The sequence below is a fragment of the Gopherus flavomarginatus genome, chromosome 9 (genome assembly GCF_025201925.1).
Source record: "Gopherus flavomarginatus isolate rGopFla2 chromosome 9, rGopFla2.mat.asm, whole genome shotgun sequence".
Lineage (NCBI taxonomy): Eukaryota > Metazoa > Chordata > Testudines > Testudinidae > Gopherus > Gopherus flavomarginatus.
Window position 1 is genome coordinate 3,333,421 of NC_066625.1, and position 21,796 is coordinate 3,355,216.

The following is a 21,796-nucleotide window of genomic DNA, read 5'->3' on the forward strand; positions in this document are numbered from 1 at the left end:
CAGACTTCTCTCCAGCACAGTAAGGCTGACCGGGAAGGCGCAGCACCAACACGGAGGCCCAAGGTGGGCTCCCACTACCATAGTGCCGAGGCTAGTGACTGACTGCAGGGTTGGTAATAGAAAACACCTGACCCATGAGAGGAACTAAGCGATGTGTTAATGTTCTCGGTGACAAGCTGCTGGGAAGCCATCACAGAACAGGGAGGGACCAGCCTATCTCTAGGGACCTGATTCAAAATTTACAGAGGGGTCTTTCCAGGGGGATCAATTTCTATTTGAAAACCCTGCATCCACTCCTGGGCATTTCCATGCTAGAAAGCCCTCACGTCAACAAGCTGCAGGGAATTTGGAGAAGAGCGACCAAAGTGAGGAACCAGCTGGTGGGATTGACTTCTGCGGAGAGATTCGCAGATACTCACCTGGGTCCCTTTGACTTTATAAACTGTGTCTCTAGCCTGGCCAGTTAACGGCTGGTGGGTTACAAAGATGCTGTCCCTCCCCTGGCAGGTGCTGTGTGATGACTGCAAACAGCAAACAACACTGAAAACAGGTAGAGATGCAGAACAGGGGCTTCTAGATGTGATTGGCTGTTTGCTTCTTAGCGTCTGAGGGCTGGCGGGGATGAAGGGTGTAAACACAAAGGGGGGAGGAGAGGGAAAGGATGAAACTGAACAGAGTGAAATTTAGGAAATGTCTCCAGCAGTGCGATCTCTGAGTACAGGTGTGGCCGTGTGCTGTCTGGAGCAGTCCGGCCCTGCCAGTGGACCAGCTCAGTAGATAACCCAGCCATTCATTTCCATCTCTCCCGCCTGCGAGTGTGGTGGGCTGGCTGCGTCCGGGCTGCATGCTGTTCATCAGAAGGATGCTGCTCAGCTCGCTGCCGTACTTAATGATGTGTCAACGTTTTCCTTATAAACCTCTTTGTGGGGTTTATAACCTGACTGTGAAGTCTTGTTCCAAGATGGAGCTTGGCAGGCTGGGAACACTCCCGCATGCCAAGTTCCATTCTGGCCGGGAATTATTACTCAGCCTGGGGTGACATGTATTTATTTTACGGTTTTTGCTTCTCTAGTTGGCCGTTCTGAAGTTGTAAACACAAACCCTCTGCTCCTCTCCAGTAGCTTTCCCCGCCACAGCCCCAGCCAGTGCTGGGAGTCAGAATGTGGGCAAGGGCTGGCTAGTCTTTCCTGATCCATCAGCACGAGCACTTTGCCGTGAGTCTAGCGTGGGTGATAGCGCTCGACTGCCAGCCCTCGACTCTGAAGCCCTTTAGTTATCCCCAAAACCAAGGATGGGCTAGGAGCAAAGCCCAGGGTCTGAGCAAAACTGACCTTTGGGGGATCCCAATCCCAGCTGCCTGCTAGCTCGGTAACAAGCTGAATTAAAGAACTGGATCTTGCAAAATCTAGGTTCAAATGTTGCAGCTGGGCCCCATCTCTCCACCACATGGGTGCAGCAAGGGCTGCCTCCCATACTGCCTTTGCCAGGGTTTCTCTGTTAGGAGCAGCAAGTTCAGGCTCCATGGGCCTTGAGTGCTCAGCCTTTTTGCTGATATTGCCAATGCGGGGTCCTGCTAGCGAGGAACTTGCATGACTCCCATCACACGACCTGAGCATCTCCCGGTGGCATCTGTGATGGCCACTGAGAAGAGGATTGAGACTTCCCAGCTTGTTGCACGAAGGTCTGTCAGTGCACTGGCTCTGTTCTGTCACGGCTGGGGCTGGGGCTGGGGCTGGACCAGCAGCTGGCAGGTGATGGGCTCTGCTTGGCGTTACTGACTATCTGAACCGACACTGTCCATGTGCATTTTAAAAATGAAATACACCAAGTTTTGATTAGCTTTCTCAAAGCACGTTTCCTAATATCTTTGCTGCTGAGTGCAAAGCTGGCAGTGCCCGGTCTGCAGCAGCTGTCCTTGTGCTCGGTAACAGCTCCTGTCCCACCCTGTGTTTGGACGCTGAATCCAGTGTTATTCCTGTTGGCTCGGGAAACCTGGGTTGTCTCCAAGTCCCTCTGAGCAGCCCTAGGTGATCTTTAAATGGCATTTGGAAACCGGCAGGAGGGAGCACAGTTTGCTGACGAGATGCCAGAGTGCTTCCCGATAATACTGCCCCAGCTCTGGGTATGTGCCTGGATCCTGAGGTTTCACTTGAGCTGGTGCCCTTCTGGCCCAAAGGAGACCCTGCCACTAGCCAAGCCTGGGCTTGTTAGCATGGGGACTGTGCGTTCTGTGATCAGTCCAATCCTGCCAGGCAGATCGGAGCGATGGTCTGGGGCTGTTCTTCGGTAATTTAGAAGTGTCTGTGCTGATGCAGGCCTGGCAGGTGAGCAGCAGGTGTTTGGAAAGCTGCTCAGGCAAACATTTAATAAGCCAGAGTGACTTTGGGGAATAAAATTAGCCTGAATTGATATTGACCCGGAGCAACTCCAGTTTCTACCCTAAAGACGCCTCATGTGTACTGCTCATTTTGAAAGTCTCCTGGAATCCCTTCAGCAGGAGAGATTGTCACCCCTGCCAGAGGGGTGAACGTAGAGGGACTCTGCCATGTTAAGAATCCTGTACCTAGAGACTAGTTTCCATTGTTGGTGTCCCAGGATCACGGTGGAACGAAGAGGGAAATTCAGTGGAGGCTCAGGTTTTATTGCAGGGGTTCGGGATGAACCCAGTTCAATACCAGTTTGCCCAGAGTCTCTAGCGCCGTATAGCAGCTGTGCTCCCTGCTGGTTTAGGAGGAGGAGGAAGATTTTTAATATTTAGATTGTGATAGCATCTCCAAGCCTCCGTCCAAGGCTGGGCTCCTCAGCGCTAGGTGCTGTACACATGCACAGCAGAAGGAGCTAACAAGCCAGAGTATGATGAGAGGAGGCAGGCGGCTCAACAAGCCGAGTAGAGAGAACAACGGAATGGTGAGATGGTTTTGCTGAGCGACGGTCACCGTGGCCTAGCTGCTGTTGAGTGTTCTGTAAGCACGGCAGCAGGAGGGGAGTTTTAAGATACAATGCCAGAACATTGTCTACACTAAGGTTTGCTCCAGTGCAGCTGGACAGGTGGGCTCTTTTTGCTCCAGTTCCCCCCCAGGTACAGACATGAGTAATGTCTGCTTTGCTAAGGGGTTGAGCCTAAATATGCACAGTGACACCTTGTCAGATCCCAGCTGGGAGTGCCTCCCTGGGCTTCTGAACCCTGGCTGGGAATGAACTCTCCAGGCTGTTGGCCGGCTCAGCGGGGTCTCCTCCTCAGGACCCAGGACAGGTGCAGCAGGGTCTTGGGCTCATCTCCAGGGGCTCCGTACACCCCTTTGCACCTATTGGGTTGCTAAATCCACTTGAGAGGACGAAAAAAGAAATCCAATGCCCTGTTTGCATGAATGCAGCTGCTTTCCCTTTGGTTCTCGCTTCTCCTGGGAACAGGGACTGGTCAGTTTAATTTTCTCCTTGTGGCCAGCTTCTCTTCCTGCTTTCTTTGCATCAGCACAAGGCTCTTTTACTTGGGACTCATGTTTAGCCCTTCCCTTTCCAGCTACAGGTGAACCTTAAAATAGAAAACCTGCTTTGTTTAACGTTTTCAATCCTCTGGGCTGTGTAAAACCCTTGCTCTTCGTTCTCACCAAACCTAGCCCTGACAATCTCCCTTTAAAGAGACTTCAACTTGGGCCTCCGAATGTAGATGTTTTGGAAAAACAAACAGAGCCCAGCAGAAATGCCTCCACTGCAATTGTCTTTAAAATGCCCCCAGCCAACTGCTGGGTTTGCAGCCCCAGTGCTGCGTCCGGCAGAACCAGGACGTGAAAGTTGTCATGGGCCAAATTGAAAGCGCACAAGGGAATGGCTGGCACGCTCTGCTGGGCTGAACGGAGCCTATGGGAATTCTCTCAGTCCAGCTTGTGTGTTTCCTGCAAGTGACTGAGCTGTCTGTGTCCTTTAAGTCAATGAACTATCAATCCTGAGCTTAAATGTCTTCCAGACAAAAGTCCCGGGTGGAGCAGCTGGTGGAACTGCCCATGGGGACTTTCGCCCTCAGTCCTGGGCTCCTCACCTCCTTGCCATCACCCCATTGTTTAAATCCATGGTCACGCCTGCTGTCTTGCCGCACTCCGCAAATGGTTTAAACATGGCCTGTCCCTTCCCGGGGCTCAGCTGGGTCGCTCCATGCTGAACCAGGGGCTGTTAAGCATTAGCCATGCTGCCAAAGACAGGGGTGAAGTGAGCACTTCTCCCCCATCCTCTGCTGAAAGCCCCCCTTCCTTGGCAGGTGTGGGGAGAGCACCCCCTCTGTGCCCATAGAGATCTGGGGGCACAGTAGGCAATGTGGGGGCAGGGGAAGAGGTTCAGTGACTCAGGTGTGAATGCCAGGGCTGCTGGAGGCTTCCCTGGGGTGGGGGTTCTGCATGGATCTGAAGTATTAACCCCCAGGGTCTCCCATTCTCTTCCCTCTTGCCTATGTGTCTTTCCCTTTAAGCACCAGAGAAATGGCTGGGAAGCTCGGCTTGCTGGCTGTTCTGTGTCCTGCGAGGGGCCCTCTGGGACACACGGTGCAGGGGTTGCTCTGGCAGATCAAGGCCTCGGGTTCCTGGAGAAGATGGCTTAGTCGCCATAGACATGTGAACAGAGAGTGATGCCTGCAGCCATTTGAACACACTCATGGACGTGCAGCGTGTGCAAATTTTTCCTTGAGGCATCAGCTGGAGCGGGGGCGGGGGGCTGAGATAACAGGGGGCAAATCCATTAGTATGGAAAGACTTGTGCCTTGGGGAGATGACAGTGTAATGGCTAGAGCCGGGGGCTAGGAACCAGGACTCCTGGGTGCCGTTCCTGGCTCTGCCAATCACTCGCAGGCCAAGTCACATCACTTCTCTATGTTTCAGCTTCCCCAGCATGGAAAGAACTCCAGCAATGTAAACCAGACACGCTTTGCATGTTCCAGAGCAGCCCCGGTGGTTTCTTGGATGGCTGAGCAGGGGCCTGGTTTGGATTGTTTCCTGGGAACGGGCCTGTCGTGCGCGGAGCGAAGGGCTCCTGGGGCTGTTCGGTTTGATTGGTGTCCCTCCAAAAAGGCAGCAAGAATCGTTTGGGGATTGCTGGCTGCTTTATCTCCAGGCTGCCTGTTCCACGATGCCCTAGTCACCCAGAGGCCTTGCTGTGCTCTGTGCTAGGATAGGCCCCGGGTCTTTACTCTCTCTGCATCCCTGTGGTGCTCTGTATGGATGTTGAAGCTCTAATCATCATCCCGATTCTGCTTGTGGTTTCTAAAGATACTGTGGCATTTTTGCAGGAGTAGAAATAGTAACCTCGGAATGCTGGCCGAACTCAGTCATTTGTTTCCCTAAGGAACTCGCTCTCCCCTGGTTAGTTTCAATTGAATACAGGATTCCTGACTTCCTGGCATAAGCTGCTGGGTGGTGCAGCTGTGGGTTGCCGACTAGCCACTGCCACTTTGTTCTTAGCAGTAGATGAAGGGATCCCTGCAGTGACAGTCTGCACAGCTCTTTGGGGTCTCTTTGGCTGCTGTCGATTGTGGGTGTATGCCACCACTGCCCTCTGCTGGACTGAATTAAAACTGCCTAGCTGTGTGTCATAAGGCCTGTACATTTAGCTCCTGATGAGTAGCAACTTAAGGATTGCCAAATGGGGTCAGACCCGAGGTCCATCAGGCCAGTCTCCTGTCTCCAGCAGTGGCCAGCACCAGATGCTGCAGAAGAAGGTGCCTGGAGTGACCGTCAGCAGAGGGTACCAGGGAGGAGAGGAGCAGAGCCTGCTATGCCATAAGGGGAGGTGACAGTGGCAGTCCCCTTAATCTGTTCTCTGTCTGCAGAACTTAGCAGTGGCACCAGGAGGGTCGAGGGGAGGGCAAAAGCCGTTTCCACAACACCAGGGTTCTGCCGAGGGCAGTATTGCCCGTTTCTCTGCAGTCACTCAGGTTTGTCCCCGTAGTGGTCGGAGGTCTCTGCTGCAGGTCGCTATGAAGGCAGCAGGCTCTGGTGTCTCATTCTCAGGCTGGTGAGGGCAGCGCACTCAGTTCCTGGGCATGGGGGTTGGCAGGCAGCAGCACATACGATTTGCTTAGCCCTTTGGTCAACCGGAAGGGGAACCGATGGCCTGGGGAGGCCTGGGCCGGAGCTGTAGGGAGAGGATGGGAGACGAGGAGCTATCTGCTGCTGAAGGGAGCAGGTGAGTCTGGCCTTTTCAGGGTCTGGAATTCGGGGGGTGGGGGGGTGGGAATTGTGGATTGTGGAAGCCAAGATTCACTTTAGTCAGCTGGACACTTGCTATGAATCATGGTGATGCAGGGCTGGAGGGGATCTCAAGGGGTCATGCAGTCCCTCCCACGTACAGAGGCAGGATGAAGTGTCGACCCAGCGACCATCCCTAGGAATCTCAGGGTAGTGTGTGTGTGGGGGGGTGTTGTAAAATTCTTACCCCAGTTGCTAGTGTTACTGGATGGGTCGGGGTCAGTCTCTGATTCTGGTCGGTTTCACTTTCCCCATCCTGCCTGACCTCATTGGTGTTCCCAGGGGAAAGCGTCGAATCAAGCCCCTGCCCCCTCCTGGTTTTTTTATGGTGGCTTGAACCCTTTGAATCTACTTGACAGTGCCCTGTGCAGTGAGGAAGGGGCCGTCTCCACTCCCCCTCTCCCTGAGCACTCTGTTCAGTGCTGGCTGCTGTCACTTCTCCCTTCAGAGGTGAGATTGATTTGCCTATTGTTGAAGGTTCTTCTAAGTCCAGCTCTGCACCCACTTCCCCATGCCAGGAAGCTAAAGGTGCCTTTCACAAGTGTTTTAAAAGCCATTGGGAGAGCAGTAAGAGCTAATTTGCTAATATTTAATGGCCGATCTATATTACGGTTGGACTTGGATCCGGTGTGCAAAACAGGATTACAAATCAAAAGCTGCTCTTTCTGTCTGCCTGGGAAGTGTCCTGTGTGTTCTGTCTGCTCACAAAGATACAGTGCTGTTCAATCCAGCAGCATATGGGAGGGATTCATGTTTCTGGGCAGTAAGTGCTGCAGGCAGCATAGTTTCCTTTGCAGTTGCATGCCCTGGATGGATGAGAGGACCCCTGGGATGGGGGGAGGTCAATGGAGTCTGTGAATTCTCTTCTGCATACAGTGTGCTGCAATGTCTGCTTCTTGCACACAAGGGGAGGGAAGGATGGTCTTGTGGTTAAAACACCAGCTCAGGAGTCAGGACTCCTAGGTTCTGTCCCTAAATTTTCCATGTGACCTTGGGCAAGTCACTTACAGCCTGATCCTGTGGGGGTTTAATACTGGGAGCTCTGGAGCCAGACTGCCTGCAGGATCAGGCTTCAAACTCTTCAGTCTCTGTGCCTCAGTTTCCCCAGGGGAATGATGCATTCCTACCTCCTTCATTCAGTGACATCTGTGAAGTGCTGTGCGATCCTTTGACACAAAGTGCTATCTGGGCAAAGTGTTGCTATTGCTTACTGTATCCCAGAAAGGAAGGTCAGTGGTTCACACTGTGGCAACCCTTAGACACCTGTGTTGCACTCAAGTAGCTTTCCTCTATCACCCAGGTCCTCTTTTACACTGCAATATCTCCTGGCTGCCCCTCCTCCAGGCTCTGAATCTGCTCTCTGTGGTTTATTCACTATCTCTTCATGGAAGAGGGAAACGGAATGGCCGGCGAATCCCTTGCCCGATGCGGGAGTGATATGGGTATGGATTTTGCTGTACATCTCTGAATGAAAGGGATCTTTAAAGCAGTAATGAAATGTTAATAGTATTTTCAAACTCAGCTATGAAAGAGAAAGTGATCCGTTTAAAGCCAGCCTCCACATTGACAGAAGCAATCAGGCTGAAAAATTAGAGTCTCCGGTCCCCAGAGCACCAGCCTCCTCGCTTCTGCACTGAAATAGTAAGGTCAGGTTCAGCCTGCAACCACATACCTATTGCTAACCTCTCATGAGTACCGTGGCGTGAAAGCTTTCCGCTGCTGTTCCTGGGAAGGAATCGGCTAGGGAGCATGTGCATATCATTGCCCTCTAGTGGATGGAATAAGAGTCGCTTAACTATATGCCATATGCCCCATACTGCCAATGCCTATGAGAGATTTTCTGTTGCCTCCAGTGGTAGGAGCCTATGCTTTGGGAGCAGCAGGATTTGGATTCTATCCCTGTTTCCACCAGAAACCCCCTGTGTGCCTGGCTTTGCAGCAGATAGGGGCAGGAGCCAGGAAGGGGCTGTCTACACTGGGCCTGCCACTGGGATTCACCTATAAAGTGAATCCAGAACTGCTTGTGGAAGTTAGAGTGCCTGGAAAGGTGGCAGTAACCCTGTTGCTTAGCTATCACCTGCCTGCTGTCCCTGTGGTGACTAGCAGCTTACAGGGGAGCATCCTTCTCTTCCACCCCCCAGTGGTGTGAAATCCAGAGTAGCTCTGTGGAAACCTGTCCATCTGGGGCTTCAGGCCCAGCTTTCTCTTCCTTTCCCAAGGAGCCCATCATTGGGCCCTCAATGGCCTGTTTCCCTGTGCCCTTGCTCCTTCCTGGCAGGGCTGAGGCTCGGACCCCTCCCCCTAAATCCCTGGCCAGCCCTGCACTATAGCTACCCTGCTGCTGGCCAAGGAGGGCTGGGTTTAGCCTTTTTTCACTGGCTCAGCTGGAGCAGGGTGCTAGAGAGGGTGGTGTGCACAGTGCACCAGACCTGGTGTGTGGGACCCACCTGGGTGGCTGGTTCTCAGAGCTGCCTCCGCTGGCTCATCAAAAAGCCAGAGGGAAATGTTTGCATAACATTTACAGAGAGACATCTGCATGCATATTAAAGTCCACGCCCCTCTCCAGCACCCTCTGAATCCATTGGGGCTTAGGTCCTGCAGTGGTAGGCCCTGGAGAAAACCCCAAGACCGAGAGAATCTCCACTACAGTCCATCAGTTCTCCCTATGGCCATTAACACACACTCTCCCATCTCTTCAATCCCCTCCCCTTCCCAGCCAGGTTCCCATTCCCCCCCATCCCTTTTCAAAACTTAGTCGCACTCCAACCAGCTGCCTCATGACCCCATCGCCTGAGCTGATCCATCCCAGCTAAGGGAACTGTGTCTGGGCCATGTGGGTGGGGGTTGCAGAGAGGGGCAGGTGCCCTGGTTGTGCACCTTGTGGCTGGTGTGGGAGCTCCTCGCTCCTGGCAGACACTTGCTGGATTATTTAAGGCTTCTATTTCCCCCCCTTTTAAGTTGCATTTTAATGTGATGGGTCAGGAGCTGCTTCTGCTTGCTGTGGCCGCTCGCTCTGCTGTGCCATGAGCTCCCAGCAGCCGTTCCTCCTGCCTCTCCAGTCCGGGGCCTGCCCTTGCAGCAGGAGCCGTGTGGGGCTCGCACAGAGCTTGCTGAGCAGCCATACGCCTACCCAGGTAGAGGGGATGCTGGACTGAGGACTGGAGGGATTTCAGCAGTGCAGACTGTGGGTGGCACTCTGGGCCAGAGACCCACCCTCACTAACTCCCTTGTGACAGATGCTGTGCAGCTGGAAGCCCCTCCAGGCTTGCCCTCCATTCCCACCCCGGTTTGTGGGGCTCAGGCTTCCAGGTTGTTTCTTTGTAGTGTAGATGCTCGGATTGGAGCCTGAGCTCTGGGACCCCGCAAGTGGAGAGGGTCCCAGAGCCGGGGCTCCAGCCCGAGCCCCAGTGTCAACACCACAATTAAACAGCCCTTCAAGCCTGTGCCAGCTGACATGGGCCAGGTGCGGGTGTTTACTGGAGCGTAGACATACCCTGCAGGGCCGGACAAGGTGCCTTGAGCGGAGTTGAAGTCGGATGGTTGCTCTGGTGTGTAGTACCTGCGTCCCAGCTGGGATGGTCACTTGATTGTGTGCCCGGCTCCGTAGACAGGTACGTTCGGATCAGCCAGCAGTGAATTCCACCTGCAAGTGACAAGGGGCTGATGCCGCAGGGGGACGGGCATTGCCCACCGTTGCTAAGTTGCAGTTGCCAGTTTGGTGCCCATAGGGGAAGCTGTCCGCGTCCCTCGCTGGCGGGGACATTGCAACAGCAGCAAGGCAGTGGCCAGCTGGAGAAGGCCGAGGCTGGCCCTTCCCCAGGGCTCAGCGCAAAGGGCGAGCAGCTGGTGCTTGCAGGGTGTGGGGCGGGTGCTTTGCCCAGCGCGTTCTCTGTGTCCCTCCTGAGCAAGGTTGGTGCTGGCGTTTCTGGTGCCAGGCCAGGTGATTTGAACAGATATTTCAAGGAAATCTTGCCTCCCACACAGATGTAGCTGCCAACCACAGTCTTCAGCTCTTCTGGAGACCCTGGCTGCAGGGCTGGCGTGAGAGCCTGTCACGGAGTCCCCGGGCGATGCTCTGGAACTGCTCCCCACCAAGCCAGTCAGGACTTTGGGGAGCCTCCTCTCCCTTGGAGCAGACTTGTTCAGGGCAAGAAGCTCACACGTCTTCACCTCCTGGGTCTCTCCTTGGAGCATTCAGCATCCTCTGCCCCTCCGTGCGCTTCCCACAGCGAGTCCACCCCAGCGGGGTCCTGGGGAAGCCACCGGGTTCTGCACCCCCACTTTGCAGTCAGACCTGACTCTCAGCCAGCCAGTAACACAGAGGTTTATTCGATGACAGGAACAGGGTCTAAAACAGAGCTTGTAGATACAGCAAACCGGACCCCTCGGCTGGGTCCATTCTGGGGGGGCAGTGAGCCAGACCCCCAGGTCTGCCCTCCACCCTTGACCCCAGCCAGCTCCAGACTAACAACCCCTCCCAGCCCCTCCTCTCTCCTCAGCCCCTTTCCCGGGCCAGGAGGTCACCTGATCCCTTTTTCTCCAACACCTTCAGCTGGCACCTTTGCAGAGGAGGGGCCCAGGCCATCAGTTGCTAGGAGACAGAGTGCCAGGCATTTAGGTGCACTGGCCCTTTGCTCTGCCAGATATTAAGAACTGCCATGGGGACACTGAGGCACCAACACAGTACTCAGAGAAAACATTAAGAACATTCCCAGTTCGTCACAGAGCCCTTGTGCGTTGTGGGGCCATGGTGCAGGGAGGCACTGGGGCCGTGTGGCTTGGTGCGTGCTCTCTCCACATCTCCCCTTGGGGGCCCCATGCATGCAGGATAGCAGGTACGAGGCCTGTTTCCTCTCCTCTCCTCCCTGTCAGGGTAGCCCTCTGGGCCAGGAGGAGCGTGGGCCTGGTTCCCTTCCGAGTGTGCCACCTCACCACGGGATGGTACATTCCCTCCTGGAGCCCTCCAGCCCTGAGGAAGGATGGGCTGAGATGGAGCATGCATGCTGGGCTTTCTCATCTCTGGGCTGCTTGGCTGGGGCCTGTAGGCCTGGTGGTGTCGGCTACGGGTGCCGGCACAGAATGCTCTAGGCCGTGTGAGTTGGCTGCGTCTGCACCAGTCTCGGCAAGGGGACAGTCACAGCCCGTCACCCTGGTTCCTGTCACCGGGGGCAGCATCCCTGTTATCCGGGTGGCTGGGTCCGGTCTTCTGCTTTGTGTCCCTGTTTGTCTCCTCTTATCGCAGTGTCAGACTAGTCAGCGTTCCCAGGACAGGCACTGGGGTAGGGAGCAGGTGGAGGGGGCATAGGAAGAGGGGGGGCTGGTGTAGCCTTTAGCTCTGCCAGGCAGCTAGAGGATGGCGGGAGGGAGCGAGGTGAGTTTTGTCTTTGCTTGGTTCTAGGCAGGTTCAGAATCGTCCCTCAAGCCTCTGAGCCTAGAGGCAGAGAGAGCTGCTACCGTGGGGCATTCTCCACTCTCCGCGTGCAGGGGAAGGGAAGGGAGCCGAGAGGGAGCCCCTTTCCATACCCCATTGCATGCAGAGGTCTCTCCCTGCACAGCTCTCTGGAGACTCCTCCAGGATAAGGACCCTAGGCTAGAGTAGTGGGTGCTGGCTCCAGTCTAAAGCATGGGTTGTCTCATCTGGTTTTCTAGTCTGACTCTGGATCTCACTGGCTGCTTTTGGATCAAGATGCGCTCTGTCTCTTCGGTTCAGTTCTGTTCTCTGGAGGTCCTTATCCCGCCCATATCACTACCGTGTCTGAGCACCTGCCAGTCGTGCTTTAGTGATGTGATTAACATCTGTCACGTGTGGTTTGTTCTCTCTCATCCTCTCTCCAGGGGGCGAATTCTGCGTGCAGCCGAGTGGTTCTCTTTGGTAGGAGTCTTTTCTGTGTATACGCTGCTCTGTGTATATGTTGCCGAAGGCAGGGCCGAGATGTGCAAGTGGCACTTGGAGTGGGAGGTTAGGGATGGTCCTTTGCTCCAGGGGGAGTTCCTTCCACAGCCTGGGACCAGCCCCTGAGGAAATCTTGCCTCCCACACAGATGTAGCTGCCAACCACAGTCTTCAGCTCTTCTGGAGACCCTGGGCCCTGGTTGTGGAGTGCCTTGAAGACCATGCCTGAGGCCCTGCACTTGATTCAGTTCTTTGAGAAGCCAGTGTGGAGAGCGGAGGGGAGGTGTGACGTGCTTGCAGTAGCCTGTGGTGCTGAGGAGCTGCCCCTGCAGTGTTCTGTGCGGTATTCTCTCTCTGTGTAATATTGTAATGAATTGGCCAGTGTGTCTGCCTCATCACTGCTGTCTGGAATCAGAACTACTCAGCTGTGTGTCAGAGGCCCCGTACTGCTAAATGCTAGTGAAGATTTGTCTTGAACCTGAGTGGCAGGAGTCCAGCCTTGTGGAGCAGGAGGAACTGTGCTCTGAGCCCCACTGTTGCTGTGATATTCCATGTAGCTACAGGGTGCAATATAGTGACACCTGTAATGTTCCTAGTTAATCCAGCTTTTGCATTTATCCAGCACTTCTTCTGTCCAAGTGCTTTGGAGATTGATACCTGCTGCGTGTAGGGAGAACGACTGGCCCTGCGGGTAGAACAGGGGTCGGCAGCCTTTCAGAAGTGCTGTGCCGAGTCTTCATTATTCAGTCTAATTTAAGGTTTTGCGTGCCAGTAATACATTTTTAATGTTTTTAGAAGGTCTCTCTCTGTCTATAATATATAACTAAATTATTGTTGTAGGTAAAGTAAATAAGGTTTTTTAAATGTTTAAGAAGCTTCATTTAAAATTAAATTAAAATGCAAAGCCCCCCGGACCAGTGCTCAGGACCCGAGCAGTGTGAGTGCCACTGAAAATCAGCTTGCGTGCTGCTTTCGGCACCCGTGCCATAGGTTGCCTACCCCCGGGGTAGAACATAGTGGCTGCTCAGTGGCTTGCCCAGTGATGCTTCCCAATGTTTCAAGGCATTCCCATGTGTCTCTGTGAGTCCAGCGACTTCACTAGCCTAACTGTAGTTGATTTCAGCCTCTGTGTCTTTAAGAGAGGCTGCCTTCGCCAGTCCATGGCCATGTGCAGCTGTGGCCTGGGGCCTGGTCTCCCATTTCAGTAGCAATGGGCATGGAGTGGAGCAGCTGATGAGTTCCAGATGAGGATGTTAGGAGCTTGGCAAGGAGCCGCCTTCCTCCTCCTCCTCAATGATTCAGAAATAGATTTTGGTTTTTGTACTTCAGCGTTTGAGCTGTTTGACAGAATTAAGCAGCTGCCTGTTTACAGTGTGTATTCCTCAAAGGCTTCTGCGCGATTCATCAGCAGCTATTCTTAAATCTGTCTCATTTCCAGGGATAGCAAATCCTGGGATTGTTTCAGACACAAATAATGTGGATTAAGCAATTACATCGACAGCTCTGCAGCAGGAATTCAGGCAATCTGTTCTGCGAAACTCCATGCAATCCTACTTTATCTTCCTACAATTAATACTGAGCTGGAAACCAGTGAGTCTGCCTTACTGGACCCAGTAGTCAGAGCTTTGCTGTTCACACAGAACCCTAATTAGCTCTTAAATGGAAGAACGATACCCAGAGCTAATTAGGTGCTTATGATCCATCAGGCTCCCTGTGCTTTGAGCCTGTCCCGTTGCATTGTTGTTATGTGTCACCGCTGGCTGGGAGTCATTTATTTCTAATGTCCTGGCCCAGCTCCAACTTGGGTAATTACATCCTGTCAAATTTCCCCAGCAGTTTCTAGTAGTTCTGAGATTCCTCTTCACTTCCTGCTCCAAACTGTGACTGTGGTGTTGTTGAGGGTTGTTAAACATCTGCTGTACTCTACCTAAGAGGCAGCTGCATTTCAGAGGTGGGTTTAGCAAGGTGGTGAATGAAAGAGGACAAGATGGAAGCGTACATAATAACTAATGATATAGAGAAGGCAAATTGGGTGCGCCTATTTACCCTCTTTTCATTGTACAAAAATAATGGGACATCTTGAGGAAATTGAAAGGTGACAAATTTAAAACTGATAATGGGGTCCTGGTCTGGGACCAGAGCTCCTAGGAGCCACAGCAGTGCTTCCGTTTATAATTAGTATTAGTTATTTATATTTTTACACAAATCGAAATTAACCTGTGGAACTCACTACCACAATATGTATTGGAGGCCAGGACCTCTGGAAAGACTGGCCATTGCTATGGATAATGAGAATGCTCACAAGTACATTTGTAGGTTACAAATACCAGGACTAAAACCCCTCGTGCTTTAGGGCTGTACCTGCCTGGGATTGGGAAGGAACTTTCCCTGGGGGCAGGTTAATCAGCAGCTGCTATTGTAAGGTTCTTGCAACTTGTTCCAAGGCACCTGGTGCCAGCCGCCTTCAGAGACAGGCTAGTGGCCTGGACGGTGGATCTGGTCCATTATGGCAATTCCTATGAAAACACTTTGGGATCCTTCTGGGTGGAGGGAGATGTAGACTTGCAGCAATCAATGCTGAGCCTGTAGCAGCTGTGGCCATGCTCATGGACCCAGCACCGGGCTACAGAGATTCCTGGAAGAGCAGCTTCTACAGCACACTGGAGGAGAGGCTCCCGGGGCTCAGGCCCAAGGAACACAGAAAGCAGGGAGGGAAGGGGGTTCCCTTGCTGCAGTAAATCCAGCCCCTCACGAGGTGATTGCTAGGTCAGTGAAAGACCATCCACCTTGCTGCGTCTACAGCAGGGTTAGGTCATGCTACCCACATCACACAGGGCAGGACGTTTCCTTCGGCCCTGAGCCACATAGATAGGTCACCCTAAGTTCTAGGTGCAGGCCATCCTGAGTAACAGTAACCACAGTGTAAGTGGGGAAGGGAAACGTCCCAAGAACTTGCCCCATGACACTAAACTTTAGACAGAGGGGTTTAAAAAGAGAAGGAGTTGGTCAAAAGTCTGAAGTGGCCCACAGAGGAGACAGTGGTGCCTGGAAGAAGGGACTGTAGGCTGGGTCCTGATCCATGGGGAGGAGAGACTCCTTCCTGCACTGAGGTAGGCCCAGAAGGATTGAGAGCCCTGAGTCTAGGGTGAGGGGCTGAATCTCTCTCAAACCAGGGCCCAGAAAGGAGGCTTCCGTTGGGAACAATAAGTATGTGGTGTGTGTGATTACCCATGAGAAGTAGGAGAAACTGAGGCAGCCAAGAGTCTGACAAGGCATCGGGCAATGTGACCCTCTTGTCCCATCAGTCGTGGGGTTACTGCTCCTGCTAGCTTTGAGCCAGTTTGTGGCAGCTCGCTGGAGCCACCCGTTACTGGGGTTTCATCAGACTTCACTGCCTCTTCAAGTTGCCTCAGAATCTTTCTTGTGGGCAGGAACTCGGGTGCGTTTAATTGGAGAGCTCCAAAATGGGCATCCTTCTGCTCAGGGCTAGACCCAAAGGGAAGGCTCTGTGCAGCCGAAGGTCCATTGCCTCTCCGGAGCACTCGTCCCAGTTTCCTCGTCTCCCTGCCGCACGCACAGTCTGGGCCTGCCTAGCGCAGCCTTCAGCCCTTGTCCTCAGAGCGCGCGTGTGACGAACTGGGAAAGTTCTTAATGTTTTCTATGAATACTGTGTTGGTGCCTCAGTGTCCCCATGGCAGTTCTTAAGTATCTGGCAGAGCAAAGGGCCAGTGCACCTAAATGCCTGACACTCTGTCTCCTAGCAACTGATGGCCTGGGCCCCTCCTCTGCAAAGGTGCCAGCTGAAGGTGTTGGAGACAAAGGGATCAGGTGACCTCCTGGCCCGGGAAAGGGGCTGAGCAGAGAGGAGGGGCTGGAAGGGGTTGTTAGTCTGGAGCTGGCTGAGGGCAGACGTGGGGGTCTGGCTCACTGACCCCCAGAATGGACCCAGCCGAGGGGTCCGGTTCTCTGTACCTACAAGCTCTGTTTTAGACCCTGTTCCTGTCATTGAATAAACCTCTGTTTTACTGGCTGGCTGAGAGTCACGTCTGACCGCAAAGTGGGGGTGCAGGACCCGGTGGCTTCCCCAGGACCCCGCTGGGGTGGACTCGCTGTGGGAAGCGCACGGAGGGGCAGAGGATGCTGAATGCTCCAAGGAGAGACCCAGGAGGTGAAGACGTGTGAGCTTCTTGCCCTGAACAAGTCTGCTCCAAGAGAGAGGAGGCTCCCCAAAGTCCTACCTGGCTTGGTGGGGAGCAGTTCCGGAGCATCGCCCGGGGACTCCCTGACAGCGCGCCCATGAGAAGATGGCCCAGATGGGCTGGGCCTTGCCATGCTCTTTGACAGCCCGTGTCCTGCACACATGTGATTCATGTGTGTTGGGCTGGGGGGCAGAGAAAGCCCAGTTCTTAGTCTGGTCTCTCTGCCGGCGGGTGTCCGAGGCCCGTGGGTCAATTAACATTCTCGTTCTGGTTGCTTTATGGCTGCCTTCAGTTGAGCTCCTGGGGCCAGCTGCGGCCATGGTTCTGGCTGGCTGTGATGCCCCGGGCATAGGCTGGACATGAGGAGCCCTGGGGATGCTCTCCCTCTGCCCTGGGACCAAGGAATTCACAGCTTCTCTGATGGGCTCATTTGGGCTCCAAACTGCCGGTGACTAAGGTCTAGGCCAGAGAGCCAGGACAGTGGGGCTGTTTGCTGACTACGTAGCATGGTCTGCTTGGATTTGGGGGGCTGAGGCTCATCAAGGGGCTGCAGGGATGCAAGTGGTGTTCGTAGGGCAGGGAGGAGTAGAACCTGTTAGTGCCACTGAGGGTCAGGATCTGCAGGAGAGGCGCTGACCCCGATGCAGTACTGAGCCTGGCTGTCTTTCCCTGCGGTTTGTTTTAAATCTTGCAACATGGAGCTCAGGCCAGAGATGCTAGTGCTGACCCTGGCTAGTCCTCACTCTTCCTGGTTATGCTGGGCCCAGGGATATCCTTCGTCCCTGATGAGGGCAGATTTATCCACCTGTCCCTCTGCCTGCACCTTGCGATATCCCAGCCTGCCTGGTCTCTGCTCTGACCCAATCTCCCCCCGAGCGGCCAGGCTGCGTCACCGGCAGCCCACGCAGCAGCAGTGCAAGGTGCACCGCTGATGTACTGCTGCCACGCTGGTTATGGTAGTTGGGATTGATGTACCTTGGTCATTGCCGGCTGGATAATGATGGATCGTTTGTGCTAGTTGTAGGCCAGCGGGCTGACACAATGCAGCGCGGAACAAGGGCTTGATCACAGGATCAGCAATGCAGAACTTGCCCGTTGCCATGGAGTTGATGGCTAGTTTGGACTCTACATTGTAACGTTCATCCGTTCTCTCAGCAGACCCTGTTCGTTCAAGGCAGATGAAGAACTGATCCCCACTCCTGTGTAGTTAGATGCTCTAAACTGGAAATATTTGATGTTTCCTCCCTTCCCCCTCCCACTCCGCAAATAAGTGCAACTAGTGGAGTGTCTCTGTGCTTTGGTTCTGCGAAGATGGGACTCGCGCTGGTCACATATTCGTTCCACTGGACTGCAGAGCTAAATGAGCCAAGACCTCTCACCCTGGGGGGACATCCACCTACAGTGAAACCTGTACTGCCCGGTTTTTTAAAGTGGGTGTTTAGCTGCAGTGACTGGTGTGACTCAGTGTGACGAACTAGGAATGTTCTTAATGTTTGCTCTGAATACTGTGTTGGTGCCTCAGTGTCCCCATGGCAGTTCTTAAGTATCTGGCAGAGCAAAGGGCCAGTGCACCTAAATGCCTGACCCTCTGTCTCCTAGCAACTGATGGCCTGGGCCCCTCCTCTGCAAAGGTGCCAGCTGAAGGTGTTGGAGACAAAGGGATCAGGTGACCTCCTGGCCCGGGAAAGGGGCTGAGCAGAGAGGAGGGGCTGGGAGGGGTGGTTAGTCTGGAGTTGGCTGGGGTCGAGGAGTGAAGTGCAGACGGGGGGGGGTTCTGGTTCACTGCCCCCCAGAATGGAGCCGGCCGAGGGGTCCGGTTCGCTGTATCTACAAGCTCTGTTTTAGACCCTGTTCCTGTCATTGAATAAACCTCTGTGTTACTGGCTGGCTAAGAGTCATGTCTGACTGCGAAGTGGGGGTGCAGGACCTGGTGGCTTCCCCAGGACCCCACTGAGGCGGGCTCGCTGTGGGAAGCGCACGGAGGGGCAGAAGATGCTGAATGCTCCAAGGAGAGACCCGGGAGGTGAAGCCGTGTGAGCTTCTTGCCCTGAACAAGTCTGCTCCAAGGGAGAGGAGGCTCCCCAAAGTCCTGCCTGGCTTGGTGGGGAGCAGTTCCAGAACATCGCCCGGTGACTCCGTGACAACTGGTGGCAGCGGCGGGACGTACTGCACCCCGTGAATGGTGCTGCTTGCAGTAAGTGACTGGGGAGCAGTAAAACAAAGGAGGGATAATGAGGACCAGGCGTGCTGAAGGCTCAGAGAGGGACGGTTTCAGGGGGCGGTTAACCTCTGGGAGTGTGTGACCAGCGAGAAGGACTGTTGGAGTAACAGGGTCCCCCTGAGGATTGCAGCGAGCAGTCTCAGGGGCGGAGGAGCTTGCCGCTCGACCCTGGGAGAGAGAAGGATTTTTGCAGTAGCAGGGTTCCCCTGGGGATTGCAGGAGCAGTCCCAGGGGCGGAGGAGTCTGCAGCTGGATCCTGGCAGAGAGGTGGTGATCACGAGAAGGGCTGGCACACCAGGGGTTCTTCCTGGAAACCATGGGGGAGCCAAGAGCACACAAGCCTGTGAGTCCAGAGCCACTTGGGAACGGTGAAGTGATAGCCTATCACCATCTCCTTGAGAAGGACATTGTGATCCTGTGCACAAAGAGAGGGTTACACATGGGGAAATTCACCAAGGCACAGTTAATCGTGCAGTTGGAGGAGAAGGACCGCTCTGAGGAGCAGATTCCTGGCCCAGATGGGGCTACAAGAGGATCTGAGAGCAGCTGGAGCATCAGCCAGGCATCCCCGGGAGTCTGGTCCCCAATCAGACGAGGGTCTTCACGATTGGGTTCCCCATCAGGAGATTGGAGACGGATGGGATGGGAGCAGAGCCCGAGAGAGCGAGAGGACCATGAGAGAGAGAGCAAGAGCCCGAGGAAAAGCTGCAGGAGAAGCAGCAGCAGCATGGACTGGCGATGGTGGAGCAGAGAGACATAGCCCTCGTCCAGACTAACCCGCGGCATCGGCGGGTTAAAATCGATTGCTCGGGGATCGATATATCGCGTCTAGTCTGGACGCGGTGTATCGATCCCCGAGCGCGCTTACATCGATTCCGGAACTCCATCAATCCGAACGGAGTTCCGGAATCGACGCGGAGAGCCGCGGACATCGATGCCGCGCCGTCCAGACGGGTGAGTACCTCGATTTTAGAAATTCGACTTCAGCTACGTTATTCCCGTAGCTGAAGTTGCGTATCTAAAATCGATTTTAATTCCTAGTCTGGACGTGGCCATAGGGGGCTGCCCAGGGGTCAGTGGGGAAACACGCCTGCAGGGGCGAGACCCTGGGACAGGGAGAACTGTGGTGGTGCAGCCCCAGATGCTGAGGGACTGTGGAACCTGGGTGAAGTTCCCTGGGGTGAAGCCCCTCGCCCTGCCTATGGCCCAGATCCCTGTGCAGACCCAGGAGGGGTCGGGCTGGCTGGTAGTTGGGGTTCTCCAGGATATCGGCTGGGAGGCCCTGTTGGGGGGTGACTGTCTCCCCATGGGACAGGATCCAGGCCCCGCTCCTGTAACGGCCGAGGGTTTGAATTCAAATCCAGGGAACCAATTGGCTAGGATGGAAATGGTCAGTGAAAATGCAAATGACCTGGCTGGCAGGGGGGAGGGGCTGCTGGGCTCAGGATACCTGCCTACCTATAACCAGCCCCCTGGGGCTGAGTGGGAGGGAGAGATGCTCCCCGCCCCCCTGCACACCGAAGTGGGGGCTCACACTGGCTCTGATGCTGTGACCAGAGCAGAGAGCTCGCTGCCTGGCCCCACTGCGACAGCAAGGGCAGCACTGAGCACGGGGGGAGCTGAGACCCCAGCTGAGTAGGGGGACACCCAGGCAGGACAGGGCAGCTGCCAAACAGGTTTGCCTGGTCCAGACGTGCTGCTGGGAAGTGATTACACAGCAGGGAGGGAGCTACCAGGGACAGGGCTCAGGGGGGCTGTGACCCCAGGCCCAGCCAGTGAGAGGGAGCAGGTCCCACTCCCTGCCCCAGATGCTGAATCCCAGACCGAGCTGCAGAGGGATCCCTCCTTGGAGAAGCTGAGGGAACTTGCTGGCCACAGCGCTGCAAACCCCCTTGGGGAAGGCTGCAGGGACAGAGTCCTGCAGGAGAAGGGATTCCTGTACCGGGAATGGGCTCCCCAAGGGGAAGTAGAACTGGGGGGAATCGGAAGGCAGCTGGTGGTGCCCCAGGAATCCACAGGGTTCTTCCCATTTGAGCTGCTGAATGGGAGGAGAGTGAGGGGACCCCTGGACCCGGAAAGGAAAGATTGGGAGGAGAAGGGGGAAGACCCCCTGGAGGATCTCTTCCCTGAGGTGGGAGCCAATCTCCCCATCAGGTGTTCCCCATTCAGAGTCACTGGGAAAGCAGCCCAGAACCTGGAGAGAGAGGTCAGGAACATGCTGGCTTTAGATGGGATCCAGCCGTTTTACAGCCCATGGGCCTCACCCGTGGGGCTGATCCCCAAGCGAGACAGGATGATCTGGTTTTATGGGGGCTATCAGAAGCTTAAAGCCATCACAGTGTCCAATGCCGACCCCATGCCTAGGCCTGGGGAGATTCTAGACAAGCAGAGGGCGATGGAGAACTTGGCCCTGGCAGACACTGATAACATGTGCACCTTTAGCCAGACCTGGGAGGAACAGGTGTCCCAGGTGAAGAGGGGGCTGGGCTGCCTCAAGAAGGTGGGACTGACGGTAAAAGCTGGAAAATATAAGGGGGGGATGGCAGAGGTGTTGTGTCTGGGCCACAAGGTGGGAAGCGGCTGCCCAAGCCCAGAGCTGGCCAAGGCCAAGATGGGGGCTCTTAAGCAAGAGAGCCTGAATTGCAGCCCAGAGTGCTGGGAGAAGACCCCGTCCCAGTTTGAACCCCAGGGGTATTGGGGATAGCAGAAAGGTTCAAGCCGCATAAACCTTCCCACATGCGGGCTGCAAGTGCCATCAAGCACACCCGACCTAAGGGAGGGCGTGAGACTGGACTGTCCTGGAGTAACTCACACCGAGGAATGGGAGAGATGCTGGGGCATCCATGGGAACGTTGGTGGGTTCGAACTTCCCCAGGTCACTGGCTGAAGTGACCTCGCTCAGTTCGGTCTCGAAGGGGGGAGAGATGTGACCAACTGGGAATGTTCTTAATGTTTTCTCTGAATACTGTGTTGGTGCCTCAGTGTCCCCATGGCAGTTCTTAAGTATCTGACAGAGCAAAGGGCCAGTGCACCTAAATGCCTGACCCTCTATCTCCTAGCAACTGATGGCCTGGGCCCCTCCTCTGCAAAGGTGCCAGCTGAAGGTGTTGGAGACAAAGGGATCAGGTGACCTCCTGGCCCGGGAAAGGAGCTGAGCAGACAGGAGGGGCTGGAAGGGGTGGTTAGTCTGGAGTTGGCTGGGGACGAGGAGTGAAGTGCAGACGGGGGGGGTCTGGTTCACTGCCCCCCAGAAT